General features: G+C 37.1%; 1 protein-coding gene across 6 annotated transcripts in view; it reads right to left on the bottom strand.

Annotated features, from left to right (window-relative positions):
* Nucleotides 1-18,775, bottom strand: part of slc25a48 (solute carrier family 25 member 48) — a 146,855-nt gene that overhangs the window by 19,284 nt on the left and 108,796 nt on the right. For 4 of the 6 annotated variants that reach the window (XR_011344803.1, XR_011344801.1, XR_011344798.1 and 1 more), the window contains one exon: nt 12,177-12,333. The gene's annotated coding sequence lies outside the window, so the exon portion shown is untranslated. Of the gene's footprint in view, nt 1-8,935; nt 9,222-12,176; nt 12,334-14,222; nt 14,261-18,775 lie in introns of those variants that run through there. The other 2 variants (XR_011344800.1, XR_011344799.1) reach the window with 2 other exon arrangements.

The raw sequence follows: 18,775 nt of genomic DNA, 5'->3' as shown, positions 1-18,775 counted from the left end.
GAAATCCAAATATACAACATCAGCATGTTCCCCTCTATCCACCGCACCCATTATATCCTCAAAGAATCCTAACAAGTTTGTCAAACAAGATCTTCTCTTTCTAAAACCATGCTGTGACTGCCTGAATGAACCATTATGTTCCAAAAGTTTCACTATTTCATCTTTAATGACGGCTTCAAGCATTTTTCCAACTACAGACGTCAAGCTAATTGGCCGATAATTTCCAGTCTTCTGCCTACATCCTTTCTTAAAAAGTGGTGTGACATTTGCTGTCTTTCAGTCTGCCGGGACCTGCCCAGAATCCAAGGAATTTTGGTATATGACCACCAATGCATCAACTATAACTTCTGCCATTTCCTTCAGAACCCTTGGATGCATATCATCAAGACCAGGTGATTTGTCTGGCTTTAGTCCCATTAGTTTCTCCATCACTAGTTTCTTAGTAACATCTATTTTATCAAGGCCTTCCCCAACATTCGCATCCTTAACTCTGCACTTGGGCATGTTGGATGTGTCTTCCACCGTGAAGACTGACATAAAATATTTGTTCAATGCCTCGGCCATTTCCTCCTTTTTTGCTACCAGTTTTCCTTTCTCATCCTCCAAGGGTCCTATGTTAACTCTGGCCACCCTCTTCCGTTTTATATATTTATAGAATATAAGATGTTGATAAGCATTTAAATGTGTCTTAATAATGATGTCCACAAAACATCCTGATTATCGTAAATGCCCAACTGCTTCACAAATGCATTTCAGGGGAGGCGAACAGTGTTCTCACCTCATCGGGTCAGAAGATTGAATGAATTTATGAAATAGAAGACCATCCAGCCCACTGGATCCATGGTCCCAGAACAAAGTCATCAATCCCTTTGCCCCATTTGTGAGGAACGATACAAAGAAATAGGTCCCTGCTTCCCACGGGGGGGGGGGTTGGAAGAGATGATTAATTTACACTCATCATCAATCTACAAACCAACTTCTTTTTGGAATGTGGATTAAATTGAGACACCCCAGGGAAACCCACACTGGGGCAAGGAGAACATGCTGACAGTGCCCAAGTTCAGGAATGAAACCAAGAGCTATGAGGCAGCTGTGCACGGTGCTGCTCCTATGACACGTGTCTGACTCCAGAGCCACAGCGATGTCCTTTCAAATGGCTTAACCTGCACTCTGGTCAGCGAGGATGAGCAATAAATGCACACTAGAGCATAAACAAATGGAGACTCACACATTATCCACTTCGGATCACATTACCATTCTTTAAAATTTCTTTACCTAATAGGACAATAGGAGATGTGTCAAGGACAACTGTAGTTAATAAGGCTGCTTAGTTCTGCCTTCTCAAAGTTGATAAGTAATTGGAATAAAATGCGGCTCTTGCCAGTAAGATTCTGTGAAATGTTACTGATCACCCAAGCTTTCAGCGCAATGAAGACTTGATCAACTATTCTTATATTTTTACATTTTAATTTTTTTATATAATGTTTAAATGAAATTTAGGCATTCAACACAGTAACAGGGCCATTTGGCCCATGAGCCCATTCTGCCCAATTCCACCCAATTGACCTACAATCCCAGTATGTTTTTAAATAGTGGGAGGAAACCCACATAGACACAGGGAGCACGTACTCCTTAAAATCCTTAAAGAAACGTTGGATTCAAACTCCAGTCACTGGCACTGTAACTAAATTGCGCTAACAATGCCGCCTCGGTTGCCTTTGATTTAAAGACATAAGATCACTTCAACAATAATTAATTAGTGCTGCAGCTTCAAACTTGGTTTGAAATTTAACCTTAAACTTTGCAAGTCAGTCAACTGCTGTGTGGTTGTGGTGTGGCTGACATACTGAAACTTCTGCATCTGAAAGATGAACAATGGGAGATGTAATGTTAAGAGTCAGTAAATCAGGGATTTCGACAAGAAGAAATAACTCAGAACATGATGGAAACCTTCTTCTCAGATTGCCACTGTAACAAAAGGAGTGAATTAATACAAGACTAATGGCCTATACCTGCTCATATTTGTTTAATTTTTTTTTAACATACTTAATATAAGATGAAAGGCAGTGGAGATATGGTGGCGGGGGGGGGGGGTGGTGGGGGGTGGTGCAAGATCTGGAGTGAAGTGTTAAATTTGAGGATGGTGATCTCCTCAAGATTTATGCTAATAGGCATGGGAAGAAACAGACAAGGAAACAACAAATAAGTCAACAGATCATGATTGAAAGGGCAGCTTGCAAAGGAATGGTTTAAATTTATGATTATGGGGGAAGGAATTTCTTGCTTGAACAGCCCCTAGATCAAAGTACAAATGAAAAGGATTAACAATGTAGGACTTTAAACACACGCAACAGGTGTGTTGCAGAAATATTAGTGAAAATAATAGGTGGGGGCAATTCTTGGGCAAGAAAATAAAGGATAAGAATGAAGGTCAAAGTATAAAAACAATTAAGATAAAAATTTAAATTCAAGGAACTGAGAACTCAGCAAATATTAAAAATACCTCCAAAATACAATATGAGGGATTAGTATAAATTACTTGCAAAGTAATCTACAACAGCAAATAAACTATAATGTTGAAACATGACAATAAATATTAGGATACATGGACTGACCAGGGACAGTTATTTGTTTTAGTGTGTTGCATACAAACATATATCTAAGAATCAATATGCAAAAGTAATTGTGCTTTTCACAAACTTATTATGTGCCAAACACTTTTGACAACTAATAAAGTATTTTAATGCTGACATTAATATACTTAGGAAAGATGAAAATTGCAATGAGGAAAGAAATATTACACAAAATAAACATTTAAACCAGGTGGGAGATGGAATCTTATTTGAATCACTGAATTCAATTCTGCACAAAGTATATTTCCATCAATGCTGTGCAGATATTCCAATGTACGTGAGGCACATAATCATGGACTAGAGATGTCAATCAGTGAGCAATTGGGGTTGGGTGCTTGATTTTCTACTCTCCGATTTTCACTGGAGGGTTAAGTGAACACCAGCATTACATAGAGGGCTAGTTCCTACCTGGACTTCCGCCAGGAATGCTACCAAAGAATCTTTGTGGTTACACCAATCATAAAGTGCATTTCTGTTTTATCTTCACCATTGGCCTTAGTCCGGCTCAACTCATCCTCTCCTTGCTTAGTCCCCAAGTAATCCTTATATTTCTGACTCCTACCGATGTCCTCCTCTGAAAAACCCCAATCTTCTAACTTCTCCCTGAACTTTCCTAAATTTCCAGGCAACCCATTGATCTCCTCCCCACTACTTGATCTTCTACCCAACACTACCCTACTGGTTTTCCCTGCCCATTCTCATCTTCTCTGCACCTCCTCTTCTGATAGTCCTCTCCGTGACCACATTATTTTCTCCCCACAGATACTGATTGTCTTGCCTGCAATTAGTTGCTGACCAGTATATGATCTTTCTCTTGGCCAGGATGAAACACTGCAGAGGAAAAGCCTTTTTTGTGTGAGTCTACCTACAAGTCTGAGATCTAGTCCTTGTGCAGTTGAAACAGAAATGCGGTGATGTCCCATCAAATTCCAACTGACCAATGGCTCTTCAATGAATGAAAACCTGTGCTGGAGAATTACTAGGCCAATGGGGCAAAGGAGGAAGAATTGGTTGAAACTGATCCATTGGCAACAGTGGTATAAAGTGGAGATGGGATAAATAAAATAAAGATCAGGAACTTCCAAATGAAATAATATTATAATGATTTTGATGTTAGAACATCAACAAGCATTTTAGATATTTTGGACAGATTTCTGGAACACTACATTTAACAAACACCATGGAACATCTCTTAGATGAGCTGATGAGCAACAATTCAGAATTTGATCTAGTATTCATCATAATAACAGGAATGTAGTGAAATTCATCAGTTTGTAGTTCCTATGTCTTTCACACTCCATGATTCATCTACCCCTTTTAAGTGAGTCTTACACAAGTATGTTCACATTTACAGAGTTTAACACCTGGTATTGAGACACCCTGAATACCCCATGGAGGAGCTGATATACTGGCACATGATAAACATACAGGCTCTCCTATATCAGTTCTTTGTTTATACCTCTAAAATGGAAACACTGATAATTACAGACTTCTGCCAGGAAGGAAAATCGTGAAGAGATTTGGTTGTTTTACTAATCATAATTTGCATTTTTGGTTTATCTTCACCAATTTAATCAAGCATTTACTGCTCGGTTGAACTTAGGCCATGTCCCTCAAAATCAAATTGTTACATATAGGTGAAAGATAAGAATAATTTCCTGATCTGAAGATAATATTACCATCAGTAAATATTTCTTGTAGGTCATTATACTTACTTGGCATGTTATCAATTAAGAATTGCTATTGGATAACTGCCTGAGAGAAATTAAAAATTCAAAACAGAAACACAACACAAAACAATTCAAAAAACAATTTAAAGGAAAAAAAATATCAGCACAAAATAACTGTCTATGACCTAAACCGGTTATCAATCCAATTGAATGGAATCTTTCTGAGTGAGCATGTTACATTTAGCGATGCAGCTTTCAAGGGAAGAAAAATTAATTGACCATTGTAAACTGGCCAGAATTGCTTATAGATAAGACAATGGACACGAAAGAGGATTTGGTTCTCAAGAAAACCAGTGTACAAAAGGCAAAATCTCCATTCATGCAGTTAAGCATCAATAAACATTAATAAGGCAGTCAGATCAGCTGCAAAATAAATTAAAGAAAAATAAAATCCTAAGGGTTTCTACAAGTATATTAAGCGCAAAAGGATAGTAAGAGACAAAATTGATTCTCTTGAAGATCGGAATGGTAAGCTTTGCATGGAGCCAAAGAGAAAGGGAGATCTTAATTTTTTTTTTCATCAGTATTCACTCAGGAAATGGGCACAGAGTCATGGGAAGTCATGGAAAACAAAGTGTGAGGTCATGGAACCTATGCAGATTAAAGAGGAGGAAATGCTTGTCAAGATATTTTCTCAGACCTTGAGGGAGGCTAGTGTAGAAATTGCAGGGGCTCCGTCAGAAATATTTAAAATGTCCTTACCATGGGTGTGGTGCCAGAGGATTAGAGGGTAGCTCACACTGTTCCATTGTTTAAAAAAGGTTCCAAAAGTAACCCCGGGAGCCTGTGACCCTGATGTCAGTAGTGGGTAAATTGTTGGAAACTATTCTAAGAGATTGGATATACAATTATTTGGATAGCCATAAAATGATTAGGGATAGTCAACATGGCTTTGTGCGTGGTGAGTCATGTTTAACCAATTTTCAAGGTTACTAGGAAAGTTGATGAAGGAAAAATTGTTGATGGTGTCCACATGGACCTTTATAAGGCCTTTGACAAGGTCCCATATGGGAGGTTAGTCAGGAAGGTTCAGTCAGGTGAAGTAGTGAACTGGATCCAACAATGGCTGAACCAGAGTGTAGTGGTGGATGAAGCCAGAGAGTAGTGGTGGATAATTGTTTCTGAGACTGGAGGCCTGTGACTAGCCGTGTGCCTCAGGGATCAGTGCTGGGATCATTGTTGTTTGTCATCTACGTCGATGATCTGGATGAAAATGTAATAAATTGGATCAGCAAGTTTGCAGATGACACTGATTGAAAATCATCTTTGTTGTCCACAATACCTCCAAAGTGTGAGGTGTTGCATTTTGGAAGAACGAACCAAGAAAGGACATACACAGTAAATAGTAGGACAATAAGGAATGCAGTAGAATGGAGGGATCTGGGAATACAGATACATAATTTCCTGGAAGTGGAAGAGAGCTTTTGGCATACTGGCCTTCATAAATCAAAGTATTGAGTATAGGAGTTGGGACGTTATGGTAAAGTTGTACAAGACATTGGTGATGCCAAATTTGAAGTATTGTGTGCAATTTTGATCACCTAACTACAGGAAAGATATCAATAAGATAGAAAGAGTGCAGAATGGATTTATGAGGATGTTGCCTAGACTTAAGGAACTGAGTTACAGGGAAAGGTTAAACAGGTTAGGACTTTATTCCCTGGAGCATAAAAGAATTGAAAGAGATTTGATAGAGGTACTAAAAATTATGAGGGGGATAGATAAAGTAAATGTAGATAGGCTTTTTCCACTGAGGGTAGATGAGATACAAACCAGAGGACATGGGTTAAGAGTGAAAGGGGAAAAGTTTAGGGCGAATGTGAGGGGCAACTTCTTCACAAAAGGAGTGGTGGGAGTGTGGATCGAACTTCCAGCTGAAGTGGTGAATATGGGCTCAATTTTAACATGCAAGAAGAATTTGGACATACACATGGATAGTATAGGTATGGAGGACTATGGACTGGGTACAGGCCAGTGGGACTTGGGGGAAAATGGTTCAGTACAGACTAGAACAGCTGAAGGGGCCTTTTTCTGTGCTGTAATGTTCTATGGTTCTACGATTCTAATTGTTAATCCAGCAAATGAGTTAAACTATTAAAAAAATACATCAAAAAACTGCTAAAAATAAAACAGAAATGAAAATAAAAAGAGGAATGCAATTGTTTATAAAAGCTAAGAAATATACCATATTATGAAAGAGTGGTAAATATGAATGAGGGCTCTTTAAAATCAGAACTCTGGTGAGATGGTAGCAGATCTCTTAACTTAATATTCCGTATTCAATTTCATGGCAGGGAAAGGTAATTTAAAAGCAGCAGCAAAATGGAACCATGAGGTAAGATTTCTGATAGAGAAGATTTGAGTATTGGATTATTCATGAAGCTCTCATGAACTTTTATGATTCTCTCCAATTCAGGAAAGTATCTTTGGTCTGGAAATTTCCAACATGTAATGATTTAAGAAGGGGAAGAATGCTAACTCAATAAAATAACAAACCTTTCAGTTTAATATTTCTCTTTGGACAGTTATTAAAATCTGCCATCAGAGCAAAGGGAACACAAGCAGCATCCATAGCTGACTGAGCTGCCTGAATTTATTGAAAACAATAAATAGGATAGAAGGAAGAAGAGTTCCCAGGTGGCATTGAGCAAGTCTGGACACAACAAATTGTTATGATAAATTAAAGTGCCCACATTGACTCAGATTGTAGTTAGTTGGGAGGTCAGAGATATAAAGGGGATGCAGAATGAGATGTACCAGGGATTTGAGAGAAGTAAGTTTGAAGATGCTGATAACTTATGAAGCACCAAGCATTACATGAATGGAAGAAAAAAGTTTGAAAGATATATGGATAGGCTACATCACTGAACAGAATTACTAGCTTAGGAGCAAGGGGAAATTAGGTTATTGTCTTAATGTTGAGAGAGATTTCTGGGGAAGAAAAAGGATTTGTATGTCCATTTGGACAGGACTAAAAGTGTCCGGCAGCATCTGTGGAAAACAAAAGTTGATGTTTTGGGCCGAAAACCTTTTATCAGGAAAACTAAGAACCAGGCAGTAGCCCAAATGAAAGGGAGGGAGAAGGAACACCTACTGGCAGGTGACAGGTGAATCCTGGTGGAAGGGGGGAAGAGCATCACTGATCGGGGAGAAAGGAGCAGAGAGGTGATGGGGAAGGCTGAGAAAGATGCATGATAGGCTGAAGGAATGGACGTGGGGTGCTGGAGGAAGGAAAAGAGGGAAGGTGGGAGGAGAGAAAGAGAAGGAAAACAAGAAGAAATGGGCCCAGAACAATAGGGAAAGCGGGGGAGTGGGAAAATGTAAAAGGTGGGGGAGGGAGCTACCAGAAATTTGAGGTCAATATTAAGACTGCCAAGGAGTCTAAAGAACAAAGTTTTGTTCAGCTGTTAAGAGTTTTCATGAAACTACCTAGTGTGTTGCTTCAAGATTTTGACCTCAGAGAGGATATATTGAGGTCATTGAAGAGATTAGCTACAAGAATAATACTTGTACTTAAACAATTAAATGATGAGGATCACACAAAATCCCTTCTTGTGTCCCCTTGAGTTTGGTAGGTTGAGATGCGGTTTAATTTGGAAGAGTAAAAAAGGATTTTGATACCATTGATACTGTGACAGAGTATATAAATATGTTGTTGGGAGGTAAATTGGGAAAGGTTTGTTAGAGTAGGTCACAAACAAATACTTTAAAACAGATCTTATTTGAAATACTGGAGCTATGCTAATGCTAGACATGTCAGCCCCAGAGCCTTTGCAAAAGATTTGGAGAGTGCCCAAGGCAACAGATGAAAAAGCTTGTCGGAGCCACCTTCTGTCTGTTCTAAGAGAGTCATGTGGTTTTGCAAGCGGAAAGAGTCAAACAGGCTGTCTCTCAGAGAGAGGGAGACAGAGACAGAGATCACTTCTGCAGTGTTACAGCCAGCTTGGACTGGAACAAGACAAGCTGACAGGCTGTGGAAAACCCCATTTGGAAGACGGGTTCTTAATTCAGCCTGGTCAAAGGCCTGTGGTTCATGTAAGTGGATAGGACTGGCTGTTTTATGTTTCCCTTGGAATAAGAGAAATAAAAAGGAACTCTGTGGTGACCTGAAAGAAAGAGGTTATCATCTGGAGAACCCTGATGGGGCAAGTTTGTTCAGCAAGACACTGATGTGGCTGATTAAAAAGGAATCAGTTGTGGATGTCCTGGAACAACATATCTCTCTCTCTGAAAACCAATAAGAACCTTCCTGAGTGGTAACCATTTGCCTTTCAAGCACCAAAGCCTGGTGAACTTTATAAATGTTAAATTCTGTGCACAGTATAAGAATTGCCTGCAACCAGTGAACTTGGAGGAATGAGAAGTGAGATTCTGAACATTACGTACACGTGTGCTAAGAATTAGAAGGGGGTTAATTTAGGTTAGTCAAGTCAATTGTGATATGTTAAAGTGTGATTCTGTTTTCATGTTTAAAGATAATTAAAAGCAACTTTTGTTTAAATAATCATTTGTCTTGGTGAATATTGCTGCTGGGTTTATGGGTCCTATGGGCTCATAACAATACACAAAATCAAACACAGAAAGTACTCATGATGAAGGTACACATCTGTAGTGTCTAGGTCAGCTCTTCGATAAGCTAAACATGTTTAGGGTAGAGGTTAGCACAATGCTATTACAGTGCCAGCAATCAGGACAGGAGTTTGAATCCGTGTACGTTCTCCCCATGTCTGCATAGGTTCTCCACAGGAACTCTGGTTTTCTCCCACCATTCAAGAACATCCCGGGGATTGTAGACAATTGGATGTAATTGGGCAGCATGGGCTTCTGGGCCAAAAGGCCCTGTTACTGTGCTGTATGCCTAAATTTAAATTGAAATAAATGTTAAATTTAAAACAACATCCTTGTTCTTTCCCAATACTTCTACAAGGTTTCACTTTAAATCATCATCCATTTACCAATCATCCATTTCCCTTATGAAACCCCAATAACATTGAATCATTTTCCACCATGAAATACATTATAGATCAAAATGATATTTTGTGGAAAAATATTTTTCTCTCAAGTGACTACAAGCTTATTATAAAGTATCTTGAATCTCTTTCCTTCAGTCACTGATCTTCTACCACCAGGGTAACTTTCTCCTTATGGGTTTTTTAAAAAAAACTGTTCATTGTTTTGAACAGCTTTATCAAAATTATTCCTTAATCATCTCTGCTCCAAGAACCACCGTAGATGCTCTAAACAAAATGAAGATGTTTAGCTGTGTCTTAATCTAATTTATTAACATGTATTAGAGGATAATATATCATTTAAACCAACGAAGTGCTTAATTAACCATAAGAATTTACAGACAAAGTAAAATTCATACTGAGTACCTGGTGCCTCACATAAGGAACATTCTGTTCAGAGCATTATTATATACAGTGACCAGTTGGCCACGTAATAAAATTCTTAGAGGTACACATCCAATATCACATAAGATTTACACATGTACTGCAAAGAAAAATCTCTTGACGGAGGGCAAAGATTTAATGTCTCTTTACATAGCTGGAAATCCATTCAATGTCTTGTACTTTTGGTTCTAGCTCAATGTAGTTTCGTCTTAACTCATTCTCAATTTACAATATTAGGGAAGGCATCCCTAGATGTTATTATTATTATTTCTCTCAGTACAAAGATGCAGAATTTTTCAACTTGATGAAATACAGTAATTGGTTAGCCCAGAATAAACCTATTGTTTGTGAACAGAGAACGGTGAACAGGCCCTTCAGCCCAAACTGTCTGTACTAATAATTATGCCAATTTAAACTAATCTGTCTCCATAAGACCTATATCATTCTATTCTCTGCTCATTCATGTGCCTTCCAATTACACCCCACTGTGTAACTAGATCCTGAATTTTTTCAACTCCAGACCACAATCAGTGAGGATTGGTAAGAACATCTCCTCCCCAATCTCCATCAATACCAGAGCATTACAGGGCTGTGTTCTTAGCCCCCTGCTCTACTCACTTTACATCTATGATGGTGTGGCTCAGTACAACAGTAACACCATCTACAAATTTGCCAAATATACCATGGTAGTGAATTGTATAAAGAAAGGTGATGAGTCAACATACAAGAGGGAGAATGAAAAGTTGAATGAATGGTGCACCAACAACAACTTTGCACTCAGTGTCACCAAAATTAAAGAGCTGATTATTGACTTCAGGAAGGGGAAATTAGAGGTATATAATCCAGTGGTCATTGCAGGATCAGAGGTGGAGAGGGTAAGCAAATTTAAGTTCCAGGGAGTAACCATCTTGGAGGATCTTACTTGAACCCATCATACTAATGGCATCATGAAGGAAGTATGTCAGTGCCTCTATGTGCTGAGGAGTTTGCAGGGGTCTGGTATTGTACAGAATTGTGGGGCTCTTGCTATAGAAAGCAGGCCAACAGATCTTAATTAAACCCATTAACTGAATTAATGCTTTAATAAAGAGCTTCATAAGGACTTTTTAGTAAAATGGGTGACTAGAAGATTGTTTTGAGTTGAACTTTTCATGTGTTGAAAGTATATTTTTGTTGATAAGGAAAGAATATTAGCTGAAGAATGTAACATCATAAAAAAGGCCTATTTAAACTTTAAACAATAGGTCTTTTAACATCGTCTTTGGAATGGACTGAAGCTGGCAATATTTCATTGTGACAGGAAGATAAGCAAGGAACAGTTTCTCAATGAACATGGCCAAACAAAAAAGGCTGACAGAAGTGAAAATATTGAATACTTATTTGTCAATAATTTGTGACAATTACTAAGCATCTTGAGCCAAGAAATGTAGAACCACATTGGTCCCAGTTTACTATATAAATCACATTTGAAACCTGTGTGAGCTGAGTGAGAGCTCAGCACAGAGCAAGTTACTGAACTCTTCCTTGTACTTCCTCACTCCCCCCCCCCTTCGGTGAAACTGAAGCTGAATAAACATACTGCTATATTTAAATGGTTTTGCTGTGTTTTCTGCTGTGTATTTTCTTTTATCATGGGCTGACTTCCATGGTATGACACAAGAAATCCTGGCAAATTTCTTCATACGTGTAGTGGAAAGTGTGCTGACTGGCTGGGGGACAACATCAATACCCCTGAACATAAAAAGCCCTCCAAAAGGTAGTGGACACAGCCTAGGACATCACAGGCAAAACCCTCCCCACTATTGAGAACATCTACGGGGAACGTTGTCATTGGAGAGCAGCAGTAATCATCAATAGATCCACACCACCCAGCTCACGCTCTGTTCTCTCCGATGCCATCAGGAAAGAAGTATAGGTGCCACAAGATTCACATCCCCAGGTTCAGGAACAGCTGCTACCCCCCCCCCCCCCCACCATCAGACTCCCCCCCCACCATCAGACTCCTCAACAACAAACTCAATCAGGGACTCGTCTAAGGACTCTTACTTGTGCACTTAATTGATTTTTTTAATTCTCACCGTATTGCACAGTTTGTTTACATTTGCTATCTGTCGACAGTTCTTTGTTTACATGTAAACACTGTGTCCATTTTTTTTGCACTACCAATAAGTGGTCATTTTGCCTTATCACAAAAAATAGAATTTTGGGTGTGTCACACAATGACGTGGTTAGTAGCATAATCCCTACTCTCCCCAAAAAAGTTTAAAAGAGTAAAAAAAACAGAAAAATTTAAAAGGACATTGAAAGAAACCATCAGAAGAGTTGGAGAAAAGAACAGGATGCCACCAAAGAAGAAAAAACATTATTACAGTGCTAGAGCTGTAAAAAGAAAAGGACAAGGAGAAAGAAATAAGACCTACCTCAAAGGAGGAGCCTGGAGCTGTTCGGAAGCTGGTCCTCCGTGGTGAACACCAGGGAGTTGGAGAGATCTTGTGCTCCTTTGCCCGAGGTCTCCCTCGCCAATGGCCGCTGGTAACTGAGGAAGAACATTTACTGCACAGGCACGAGGAGTCACACCTGCACGGAGAAGAAAAAAACCTGACAGGTCTGGGGAAGAACCAGGTGAAGAACTAATAGAGGTAGAAGCTGAATTGGACATAGAACGAGGATTCAGAGAGGTTGGTAAAGAAACTATTATTGGCTTCGGAGGTCAAAATATATATGGGTAATCTGCTGCGGTCTTTGGAAGAATCATTGCAACAGACTCTTAAAGTCATATCTGATAAAGTGACAGAAATGAGAGATGTGACTGGTCAGGTGCAGAACACTGTAAAGCAAATGGATAAGAAATTAGAAGTTATGGAAGAAAGAATAAAAGGAAATGATTTGGAAATACAGCAATTAAAAGATCAGGTGAAAAATTTGCAAGCAGAATCAAAAATAATGAAGGAGCATTTCAGTCAGAAGATGGACATGTTGGAAAATTACAGTAGAAGAAATAACATCAAGATTGTGGGGCTAAGAGAAGGTGATGGTCAGGATATTAAGAAATGTTTACAAAGTTGGATACCGCAAGTACTGGGAATGGAAGCATTTAAAGGAGACATTGAAATTGAAAGAGTGCATAGAGCTTTAAGACCAAAACCACAAGAAGGTCAAAACCCACATCCAATATTGGTTAATTTCCTTCGCTACAAGGTGAGAGAGAAAGTGTTGGAATTAGCAACAAAGCAAGTGAAGGCAAGACAAGCCCCAATGATCCAAAATGGAAACAAGATCTTCTTTTACCCGGATACAAGTTTTGAACTGTTGAAAAAGAGAAAGGAATTTAATGTAGTCAAAAATGTTTTGTGGAAGAAGGGATATGCATTTATTTTGAGATATCCTGCTGTATTAAAAAAAATTCTTGATGATAAGCATAAATTAGCAGGCAAAGCTTTTGTTCAATCTTTGCCTGCTAAGATGGTATACTGTTTGGTTTGATGGTAAAACTGGAAGATTGTATGTTTAGTTGACTTTTATTTAAATTATAAAGGGAGGGAGTTAAGACAATATTAATAGGTAGTTAAGATATATGTAGAGGCTAGTTATTGCTGGCTGCCCACCAAATCATGTGTGTGGGTGATAAGGGCAATGAAAAGGGTTTTTTTTTTGTGGGCGCTTTTTGGGTATTTTTTATCATTTCTTGTTTCTTAGCTTTTCTGTTTTCCACACATTTATTGGTATAATACATCTAATAAAGTATAATGCCTTTGTTATGTTAAAGGGGGATTGGAGGATGATGAGTAAGGGGTTAATTTGATTGAAAATGATTGGGAAGATTAATTTTAATGTTAAAGAGATACAAAAATCAAATAAAACATAAAAAGATATTGGTATATATGAAATATATATATAGCTTTATTTTTAAACAAGAAACACGTTCAATGGAGAAGGAATTAGATAAATTACAAAGGCACTGGGTAGGTAAAGGAGTGGGAGCCTCATTTAATTCAAAGGCTCAAGGAGTTGAAATATTGATAAATAAAAATCTACCTGTAAAAATTTTAAATGTAGAAAAGGACGTGGCAGGAAGATATGTTATGGTAGAATGTCAAATATATTCAGAAAATTAGACCTTGTTGAATTTATATGCTCCTAATGTAGAAGATAGTAAATTTATGAAAGACGCTTTTATGAAACTGTCAAATGCTAATGGTAAAATTTTGATGGGAGGAGATTTTAATTTGACATTAAATTTGAAAATGGATAAATCAGAAAAATATGTAAGAGACATTAAAATGTCTCAAGAAGTAAAAGAATTAATGGTAGATATGGGATTGATAGATATTTGGAGGAAAATACACATAAATGATAGATTATTCATTTTATTCTTTCTGACATATGACATATTCACGAATTAATATATTTTTATTGGCAGCTCAAGTTCAATCTAGAATACAACATGTGGAATATTTGGTACGCACCATCTTGGTCCATTCCCCTTTGTTGTTGTCAATAGAATCTGAGGAAGAAAAAATTAGTGGATATAGGTGGAGATTAAATAAGGTATTGATGAAAAGGATTTTAGTGATTTTGTAAGAAAACAAATTAAGTTCTTTATGGAAAATAATAAAGATTCAGTAAAGAATAAATTTGTTATATGGGATATTTTAAAAGCATATATAAGAGGACAAATAATTAGCTATAAGGTAAAATTAACAAAGGACTATTTAAAGGAAGTCAGTCAATTAGAAAAGGAAATGACTGATTTAGAGAAAACAATAAAAATTAGTCCAAATGAGGAAAGGAAGAAATTAATGGAAACAAAAAAGGTCAAGCTTAATATAATACAAAAATATAGAGTTGAAAGAGACATTTTGCAAACTAAAAAAAAGGTTAAAGAAAGATCAGGTATCTAGGACTGTAGTAGCAACGAAAGACAAGAATGATCAGATGGTTTATTAAATCAATGGAAATAAATGAAAATTTTAGAGAGTTTTATGAGAAGTTATACAAATCTGAGTTAAAATAAGATTAAATTAAAATAGAGGAATATTTGTAGCAAATTCAATTACCAGATTTGTGTGAAGAGGAGAGGAAAGAATTATCTAATTCCTTTGCAGAAGCTGAGATATGAGGTTCTGAAAACATTGCAAAATAATAAAGCACCAGGAGATGGTTTTCCAGTAGAATTTTATTTAAGGAACTGTTGGTGTCAATGCTTAAAGAGATATTAGATCAAATAAGAGAAGTAAATGACATACCAGAATCCTTTAAAGATGGCATTGATAACAGTAATACCAAAAAGGGGGGAAATCCATTACAAACAGCTTCATATAGACCAATATCTTTGTTAAATGTAGATTATAAAATTGTATCCAAATTGTGGGTTAATTGTTTGGTTAAGATACTTCCAAATTGATTAATATGGACCAGACAGGATTTATTACAAAAAGAAAGGCAGCAGGTAGCAGAAAAATTGATAAGATTAGAATGGGACTTTTATTTAAGGTTTGGATTTCCAGAGACATTTATAAATTTATAAATGGAATAAAAGCACTGTATAATTAACCAAAGGCGAAAGTAGTAGTAAATGGTCAAATATTGGGTTTGATTAGATTATGAAGGTCTTCCAGGCAGGGTTGCCCACTTTCACCATTCTTATTTGTATTGGTAATAGAACTGTTAGCTGAAGTTATTCGAGGGGATGAGGAAATTATAGTTTTTGAGATAGGAGACAAAGTTCATAAAATTAGTATTTTTGCAGATGATGTTATAGTATACTTGACTAAACCCAAAACTTCACTGAATAGATTAACAGAATATGGATTAGTTTCAGCATACAAGGTTAATGTGGATAAATGTGAAATTATGCCGATGGTTAATGCAGATTATACACAATGTAAAAAGTGAGTAAAATTTAAATGGCCAAGTGACGGGGTTAAATATTTGGGGATAATAGTAAGTAAGCAATTGAATTTGTATAAATTGAATTATTTACCACTCTTAAAGATTGGAGGAAGATTTAAAAAGATGGAAGGAATTACCGATGTTAATAGTGTGGGTGAATTGTGTTTAAATGAATATTTTTCCTTGAATTCAATACTTATTTCAAACATTACCAATTCAGATGCCTGAAATGTTTTTTTAGATGATTAAATAAGAATATTATGGAGTTTTTAAGGAGATGAAAATCAGCAAGTGTAAGTATGGAAAAGTTGACATGGAAAAAAGGTCAAGGAGGTGTGAGATGACCAAATTTTAAAAGTTATTATAAGTCAGCTCAATTGAGAGTTTTGTCTTCTTGGTATCAAAGGGAAGAGAAAACATCTTGGGTAGATATTGAGATGAATAATATAGGTGAAGAAAATCCAGACCAAATATTGTATAAATGGAACTATTAAATTTTTTAAGGTAGAAAAGAAGTACCAAGTTTAAAACATCGGTTTCGAATATGGAACTGGATATATGTGGAAAGAGGTATAAGAAATTATACTTTAAGACAAAATCAACTTCTTCCATTTACAATAAATAATTCTTTACTTGACAACTGGTATGAGAAAGGCATACAGAAAATACAAGATTGTTTTAGAGGTTCAATTTTTATGACATTTGATCAATTAAAGGAGAAATACAGGATATTACAAAATACAATATTTGTATATTATTTGAAGAAGTAAATAGGAATGGACGAGACTTCCGTAGCATAGTCAATTTGAATATGTAGTAACAGATACCTTTATTATTCGAAGATTTATAACTACTATGTATAATAAATTACAAGAAATAAAGGAAAAGAAAGATTCGTATAAAACTAAATTGAAGTGGGAACAGGATTTAAATATACAAATTCAAGAACTATGATGAAACTGTAGGGATACTGTAACTAATACAATCAATGCTAGATATAAAATGGTTCAGTATAATGTTTTACATCAAATGTATTACACACCCTATAAGTTGAATAAATTTAACCTAATTTTTTCTTCTCTATGTTTTAGATGTAAAAAAGATCGGTAATTTCTTGCATTCAGTATGGTTGTATGAGAAGGTTAAAAAATAATTCTGGAAAGAATTATGTGTTATGTTAGAGGAGATATTGAAAGTGAAGGTTAAATTAGATCCAAGAATTGTTTTTGTTGGGTAATATATATGATGAAGACATTACGTTGTAATTAGATAAATATTAAAAAGAGATTTTTGAGTTTAGCAATGGTAGTAGCAAGAAAGTGTGTAACTAAAATGTGGAAAATGAAAAGTAATGTAAAAATAGAATGGTTAATGAAATCAATATAGTCTCCCACTGGAAAAAATTATGAGAGATGATTATTATCAAATTTGGGAGCCATATGAGATTTATGAATATAGACTAATCCAGATCTTTTAATCCAACCCCCCCCCCCCCATGGTATTTTCATCAAAAAATGAATTAATGTGATTATAATTATTACAATGAATGTGTTCTTTCTTTTTTTCTATCTTTTACATCTATCTGCAGGGATGGTGGAAGGGGGAAATTTAAAATTATTTAGTATCTATTATGTGATGATATTGCAAGTTAATTTGAAATGTATGAAAGATACTAATAAATAATTTTTTTTAAATCTCAGGATTGTATGTGATGTCATGTATGTACTCTCACAATAAATTTGAAATCCTCTTAAAAGTTGCAATCCTTCTATCACCCCCTCCGCACCTCCCCCACCCCCTTCCCTATGACCATGTTTCAGGCGCCTATCAACGGTATAAAAAGTGGAGTCACAGCATGATGTCCCTTGTATCCCATTCAAAACTTCATGAGACATGACCTGCCACATTTGATACCATGCTGATTACCTCCAATCAGTCCCGGTCTTTCCAAATTCTGGCAGATCCAGTCCCACAGAATCCCCTCCAGCAGTTTTCCGACCACTTACAACATGTTTACTGGACTGACTTTTGCTGCCCTTTTTATGTATTGGCACATTGGCCATCCTTCAGTCACTTTACATGAGGCCAAAGATGATGTAAATATCTCAGCAAGGATCTCCACACTTTCGCTCCTAGCTTCCCACCAGGAAGATGAGGATGCACTTCATCTCCAACATCTCACTGCAGCAGTCCATCATTCCTGCAGGGTTCAAGACACCCACCATCATCCCAGTAACCAACATGATGACAATAACAGGCCTCATTGACTACTGCCTGTAGCAATGACCTCCACCATTTTGAAATGCTTCATCTGGTGATGGAATGCATCTCCATCCTGACCCACCTGTAGAATGACACCAGATATGCCAGGATGCAGTTCGACTTCAGTTCAGTGCTTAATACAATTATTCCCCAGAGGCTGGTGGAGAACCTGTCCTTGACTCAACACATCTCTTTATAACTAGATTCTGGACTTCCTAATGGAAAGACCACAATCTGTCTGGTTTGATAGCAGAATGTTGAGCAACTTCACGCTGAACACTGGCACACCTCAGGTCCGTGAGCTCAGCCTGCTCCTGTTCGTGCTACTAACCCATGACTGCACCATCAAATCCAGCTCCAACAGTGTAATCATTTGCAGATGACACACTAGTTTGCTTCATCAGCAACAATGAAGAGTCGCACTACAAAGAAGAGCTGGAAAATCTTGTGATATAGTGTGAGAGTAACAGTCTGAGTCTCAGCATGGACAAGATGAAGGAGATGGTCTGGAAGATCAGAAACAATCATCCACCACTACACATCAACAAGTATATAGTGGAGAGCACCATTTTCCTCAGAATTCACTTACCTAAGTGACCTATCATAGAAACACATCATGTCAGGAAGGTACAACAGTGACTGCACTTCCTTCGAAGACTGAAGCAGGCAAGGCTACCAGCCACCATTATGTCAACCTTCTACAGGAGCTCTATCAAGAGCATCCTGCTCAACTGCATCACCGTGTGGTACGCTTGCTGGAGAGAAATGGATTGGAGATCAATCAACAGGACCATAAGAGTGGCAAAGAGGATTATTAGAGTCTCCCTCCTCCACACATTCGGATCATTAACTGAAGAGGGCACAC

This window comes from Narcine bancroftii, chromosome 9 (genome assembly GCF_036971445.1).
Source record: "Narcine bancroftii isolate sNarBan1 chromosome 9, sNarBan1.hap1, whole genome shotgun sequence".
NCBI classification, from domain to species: Eukaryota; Metazoa; Chordata; class Chondrichthyes; order Torpediniformes; family Narcinidae; genus Narcine; species Narcine bancroftii.
This window is presented reverse-complemented; position numbering and strand designations above follow the sequence as displayed.